A 7360-nucleotide genomic window follows, 5' to 3' on the forward strand; every position below is an offset into this window, starting at 1 on the left:
AGTCTGTTTGCACTGCTCGCTGTCTGGGAGTTCGGTGAACTCTGCAATAAGATCAGCTAAGACTTGTCCTTTTACTGTTGCTCGCGGTGAATACGTGATATCGAACTGCCCTAGTTCGACCGCCCATTTTAATAAGTGCCCAGCCGCTTCTGGTTTCTGGAGGACTTGCCGAAGGGGCTAGTCGGTTAAAACTGTGATAGGATGGGCTTGGAAGTAAGGGCACAGTTTCCTTAAGGCCAGGATTAAGCAGTATGCCAACCTTTCGATGGGTGGATATCTTAGTTCTGCCCCGATCAACCTTTTGCTCACATAATAAATAGCTTTTTGTAGGCCTTCTTCCTCTCGTACTAGTACCACACTAGCAGCAACTTCAGTGATCGCCAGGTAAATGAACAAAGTTTCTCCTTCGATTGGCTTTGATAAAATGGGAGGCTGTGCCATGTGGGCTTTCAAGGCCTGGAAATCTTGCTCGCAGTCTCCTGTCCATTCAAACTTCTTATTGCCCCTAAGTATATTGAAGAAAGGGGCGCATTTGTCTGTTGACTTTGAAATAAATCTACTTAGGGCTGCGATTCTCCCGGTTAAACTTTGTACATCTTTGATCTTTTCTAGTGATTTCATGTCGATTAGGGCTTTTATTTTGTCGGGGTTGGCCTCGATTCCTCTTGAATTTACAATGAACCCCAAAAAATTCCCTGATCTAACTCCGAAGGAACATTTGAGGGGATTTAACTTCATCTGGTATTCGTTCAATACATCAAAGCATTCTTGTAAATCCTTCACATGTCCTTCTGCCTTTTTAGACTTTACCAGCATGTCGTCCACGTATACCTCCATGTTTACTTCGATCAGCTCTTTAAACATGTGTTTGACTAGCTGCTGGTAAGTCGCACCTGCGTTTGTCAGTCCGAAGGGCATTACTTTATAACAGTATAAGCCCGTATCAATCCGAAAGCTGGTGTGATCCTTGTCAGGGGGATGCATGCTAATTTGATTGTAGCCCGAATATGCATCCATGAAGGAAAGGATCTCCTGTCCTGTAGTAGCATCGACCAACTGGTCGATTCTTGGGAGTGGGAAGCAGTCCTTTGGGCAGGCTTTATTGAGTTCTGTAAAATCCACACAGGTTCGCCATTTGTCGTTAGGCTTGGGAACCAGCACTGGATTGGAGACCCACGATGGATAAAACGCTACCCTGATGAACCCATTCTCCTTTATTCTTTCGACTTCTTCTTTTAAGGCTCTCGACGGATCTTTATCCGGCAGCCTTCTTTTTTGCTGCACGGGTGGAAAAGTCTTGTCTATATTCAGAACATGGCAGATAACTGCAGGGTCTATCCCAGCCATGTCTTTGTGCGACCAGGCAAAGACTTCCTAGTTCCTCCGCAAAAATTCCACCAGTGCATTCTTCGTAGTTGGTTCTAGGTTTTTCCCGACCTTCACGACTCTGGTCGGGTCTTTTTCGTCGAGTTGGACCTCTTTCAGGTCCTCGACGGGTCCAACGTTCTCTTCAAAATCCCCAAATCGAGGATCTAGATCTCTATCCTCACTTTGGGCAACACCCAATTTGGTGACTTCATCACCGGATTGGGCTTGTGTATCAATTGCCATCTACAACCTATCTGAGGTAGTGCTCTTTGATGTTCCCTTTTTCGCCTTCGTCACTGAGGCGTTATAGCATTCTCTGGCCTCCCTCTGGTTTCCCAACACGCGTCCTACCCCTGCGTCTGTCGGGAATTTCATGGCCAAGTGCCACATGGAGGTGACGACCCATAGATCAACTAGTATGGGCCTCCCAATGACGGCATTGTACGCCGAAGGACAATTGACTACTATAAAAGTAGCGAGTAATGTCCTGGTAGCAGGCGATGTACCTATCGTCACTGGCAGTCTGATTGATCCGGCGGGGGCGAGTCCCTCACCAGAGAAGCCGTATATTGTTTGGTTGCAGGGCTCCAGGTCCTTAACGGACAGTTTCATGCGTTCCAGCGAAGACTTGTACAAGATATTCACCGAACTTCCTATATCGACCAGCACTCTCTTCACCATCATGTTGGCCATTTGGATATCCACGACCAGCGGATCAGAATGTGGGAACCGAACATGTTGGGCATCGCTTATCAGAGAAGGTTATTTCTCCATTTTCTGACCGAGCCTTTTTTGGCGCACGGTCCTCCACAATCATCATCTCGATGTCCGGGTCGTGGCGCAGAGTCCGAGCGTATCATTCCCTAGCCTTTCTGCTATTTCCCGCAAGGTGCGGGCCTCCACAAATGGTTAACAGTGTGCAAGTCACGGGGGTAGGCTGCAAAGGTGGCGAGCGTTGGTGTGTGGGCGCTTGCTCGTTGCCACCTGGAGCTTCTCATTGGGAATTTCCCGAGGCCCATACGTATCTTCTCAAGTGTCCTTGTCTAATAAGGAACTCGATTTCATCCTTCAGCTGGTTGCATTCGTTGGTGTCATGTCCGTAGTTGTTATGATAACGACAGAACTTGGTAGTGTCTCTTTTTGAAATATCCTTCCGAATGGGGGCAGGCTTCTTATAAGGCACACTGGAACTCGTGGCCTGATAAACCTCTCCCCGAGACTCAACTAGGGCAGTGTAGTTAGTGAACTGAGGTTCATAACGGTTACCCTTGGTTCGTTTATTGTCGGAGGTGGAAGGCTCATTGTGTGGCCGTTTTCCACCATTCTTGCCATTGCCGTTGCCATTCCCATTGCCCTTGCCGTTGCCATTAGGTTTAGACCCATTGGCGGCTTTGGCGGGCTCGGCAGCCTTCTTATCCTTGCCTGGAGGCTTTCCATCGTAGGCTATGGCATCTTCGAGCTTGATGTAACGATTAGCCCGGTCCAAGAATTCCTAGGTAGTTCTAATCCCATCCTTCTGGAGGCTTTTCCAGAGAGGGGTGCGACGCCTAACACCTGCGGTTATGGCCATCATTTTGCCTTTGTCTCCCACCATTTTCGCTCCAGCGGCTGCTCGCATAAAGCGCTGGATGCAGTCCTTAAGCGATTCTCCATCCTGCTGGCGAATTTCAACCAGCTGGTTTGCCTCGGTCGGATGCACTCGACCTGCATAGAACTGTCCGTAAAACTCCCTTACGAACATTTCCCAGGAAACTATGCTCGCAGGAGGGAACTTAAAAAACCACTCCTGCGCGGCATCAGAAAGTGTTGCAGGGAAGATCCTACACCGAGCATCTTCGGACACTTTCTGAATGTCCATTTGTATCTCTAACTTATTAACGTGAGATACCGGGTCACCGTACCCATCAAAGTTCGGAAGCGTAGGCATTTTAAACTTGCTAGGAGTCTCTGCCATAGCTATCCTCTAGACGAAAGGAGTGCCTTTCCTTCTGTCGTGGTTGATATGAGATGTTCTTACCCCGACCAGCTGTTGCACCGCCTGGTTGAGGGCATCTATCTAGGCTTGCACAGCGATAGGAATTGCTGTGGCCTCTGTTGCTGAGGGGATGTTCTCGCCATGCTGCTCGCGGCGATCGTTGAGCACATCTCTTAAGTCCTCGTCTCTTCTCTGCTACTCGGATGTAGGTATTGTTTTGAGTGGCTCAGTGGAGTTATAAGAATTAAAGGGTTAGTTGCTGAGTAAGATGGAATCCTTTAAGGTGGATCTTGGATCTGGTTAAGAACAGTTAGAGATCAGAAAGAGAAAATTATGTAAAAGATTGTGCTGGTATCAGATTAGAGCACTGCGAGTGCTGAACATATCTTGAGAATTGGTTTGACGCAAAGTGTTTGTGAGTTAGATGAATAGAGCGTTCAAAGATTTATTTGAATGGGATTTGTGATCGTCTTGGACGATGGTATAGTGGTGTTTTCTCTGCGGAGAGTTGCCAAGAGTGAAGAGTGCCTTGGGGACAAGAGTGCCCATGGATAGTAAAGATATTTCAGGTGCCTTGGGGAGAAAGTGCTGGGTCTTTTATAGACCAGGATCAGTTAGAGGATTGTTATGACATCCTAGTGATAGAGAAAAGTGGTTGCCTATGCAACATGTTGATTAAAGAATTTGACCAGAACTGGAGTAGAGTTTCTGGCGGGCCAGATGGCCAGTTTATTGTTTGAGATTATTATCTCAAGAAAGATAAAAGGAAAGATGGTTAAGTGAGCCACAGACGGACAAGATTGCATGGAAAACTTTAGTTGGATTAGCTAAAGGTTGTATAGTGACAAACATGAATTTATGGTGATATAGAGATCGGACTTAGGATCTGACGGACATTGAGATTAACTGAGAGATTCTGGATGAATCTCATGCTATTCTTTTATTTATTTCATTCAGGCATCGTGAAAGGGTAACATGATATGGAAAATTTTATAGTGATGGCCGGAGATGAAGAGGCATATATTGAGGCATGTGTAAGCTCTTAACCTGTTAGCAGGTCAAGGCGGAATATCAAGACACAGCAAGGCCATTACAGCCTTTAGATATTTCATAGTGGGAATAAGAGAGCATCACGATGAGTTTCGCGATGGGATTCCCAGATTGATGGATCGGTATGAATTGGCATTAAGTTATTGTGGACTGGTAGTCCAAGTGAGTTTATTTTATCAGTAAGGATAGGTGAATAGTACAGCTGATCAATATTTGAGTCTCCTTATGAGAAGGATAGAGAGCCTTCGTGAACTCAAGGTCTATCTTATTAGATGAAGACTTTACTGTGACTTCCGGGTTTTGGAAGGGTTAAGAAGGCGATGAGTATGTAGATGGAACTTAGTACAGTTTATTACTCTCAGACTGATGATAAATCAGAGAGAGAGAGGGTTATCCAATTATTATTGGAAGAACATCTTATAAGATAAATGCGTTGATGTATATCTGGATCCTAAGGTGGTTCAGGGGGTTTATGAGATTATTGGAGCCTGAATTTTGGTTGCTCATTTCTCAGAATAAGTGGAAAAGTGTTATTGAACTGGAAAGTAGGAGTGTGGAATTCCAGGCAGGAGAGTATCTTCTCTAAGGTATCACCATGGGAAAAGGGGTAAGGAATTAAGACAAGTTAAGCCTTAGTTTGCTTCAGCAGTTTAGGCTGATTGTGGATCAGTTGAATCTTAGCGCTGACAGTTGTATACCGTGAGTTTTGTGCTTCCATGCGGTGGGCATGGGCCGAAGGAACTTATAAGTTGAGTTATGAGAATCTGAAGGTTAGGTTAAGTATTCCGGTAAGGAATAGCCAGTTCAGATTGTGATATAAGTAATGGGATTCTATTAAGTAGAATGTACCTTGGGTTAAGGTAAGGCTATAGAAATAGTGAGGTCAAGGAATGACTCAAGGAATTTATGTCAAGTGAGTGAGATTCTGGTTCCGAGCTGTTGAGTAAATTTCGAGGACGAAATTTCTGTAAGGAGGGGATAGTTGTAATGCCCCAAATTTCCTAATAAGGTTTAGAACCTTGATTAGGAGGCCGGGAGGGCCATAATTGATTTATTATGGGATTTAATGATTATATGATGGTGGATGCGTGCATATGGAAGTATTTATTATTATAAGGGCATTTTGGTAATTTGGCCGCTGTGGGCGTAATTATGTATTTTGGGTGCATGGTTGTGATTAATTAATATAGCCACATTATAAGGTTGATTGGTTCGGGCTAATCGGCATGAGACGATCATGAGATATAAGTGTTCGGTCTAGTCATAACGGGTTTAAGCTCAGGGCTCGGGGTGAGTCTCGGGGTATTTTAATGATTAGAGCGTTACCGGGAGTAATAGGGTAACGGGATATGAATTATGGGTGTTTGATAGTATTGAGATTAGCGGGAATTGGGAAGCGTTAATTATGATTAACGAGATAAGTGGAAAGTACCAATTTTACCCTTAAAGTGGTTTTAGAGGCTTTAAATGACTTAAGGGTATTTTGGTCATTTAGGTTTGGATTTGTATGAATTAAATTGGCTGCTAGCTGTAGAAGCATGTGGAATTAAAACAGAGCCAAAATAGAGTGTCTCTCTCCTTCCCGTACACCACCCTTCTCCATATTCTTCTTTGGTGTTCTTGAGCTCAAAGTGGGGTATTAAGCTAGGGAATTCAAATGCTGGGTTTGTGGACTTGGTTCAACTATTGAGGAAGGTTCAATGCTGGTTTTGAGGTGAGTTCTAGTCATTGAATTCAGGTTGTGCTCTGTTTTTCCCTTTAGTTATTCAGCTTTTGATTCTTGTTGGAAGTTTGGATTTGAAGAGGTTTTAATTGATGTTTAGGTTGGGTTTTGATGAGGGGAAGTTATGGGTGATGCTTAGAGTTTTAATTGAGTGTTTGGAGGAGGTTTGGAGCTGATTGGAGGGTTTGGTTCCAAGGGAAAACGCAGGGGAAAGTCTGGTGTTGCGTGCTGTCATTTTGGCTGGTCTGGGCTAGGCGCCACGGCGCAGCTGTGGTGCGCCGCGGCCCTTGGCGTCTGGCAGGGAGGTCTGCCTCTGTCTGAAGGGCGTGCCGCGGCGCAGCTGAGGAGGGCCGCGACCCTTAGGGAAATTTTGGCCAGAATCATGTTTTTGGCTTGGGGATTCAAGCCTTAGGCCTCGGGGTTGAATCTAGTACCCGGTTAAGTGGGGATTGATATCCCGGAGGCTAGATATTGGTTTGGGAACTTATGTTGATCATTTTTATTGATGGTATCTTATATTTGGTTATGACTAGGTGACCGTTAAAGGACTAAAAGTTGATCATTCTCAAGGGTCGCTCTTTAAATCATTCTAGCTCGACTTTGAGGTAAGAAAAATGCACCCTGTGTATATGTGACATGCATGGTTACTCTTGATGCATGTTGATTGATTATTAAACGTGACATGCGTGGCTGCTATTGACGCATGTTGGATTGTTAAGAATGACGCATGTGATGCACGAGAAACATGTGATTAGGACATGCTTTGAGTACTGAATATGACATTGTTCAGAGCCTGTGCCTCTGGGTTTGTGCATGGTCCTAATTGTATTAATACCTGTTGGGTATGCATGTTGAATGCCTTGTTTATGGATATTGGACATGGGATGTATGTTTGGTGGCATGGCTTACCTGTGTATGGTGCTGGCTTATTAGTCAGAATCGGCAATGGTGTCAGATCCGTCTGTGAAGCTGTGACTTATCAGTTAAGTTCACAACGGGCTAAGCACTGGTCGTGTTTCACCGACCCAAGAGTCAGATGTGGCAGTGCATTGTGAACGCCGGGCCAAATAAAGATTAGATCTAATCGAGGTTGGCATTGAATGACCCATATAGGGTATTAATGCTGGACCGACCGGAAGGTCAATGAGAACTATAAGCGCTTACCTGGTCTAAGACCAGATGTTCACAACCAAGGTATATGACCTCGGTGACTGTTTGTCACATGGCTGGGGGGACGCTGTCCT

The sequence above is a fragment of the Humulus lupulus genome, chromosome 2, assembly GCF_963169125.1.
Source record: "Humulus lupulus chromosome 2, drHumLupu1.1, whole genome shotgun sequence".
NCBI classification, from domain to species: domain Eukaryota; kingdom Viridiplantae; phylum Streptophyta; class Magnoliopsida; order Rosales; family Cannabaceae; genus Humulus; species Humulus lupulus.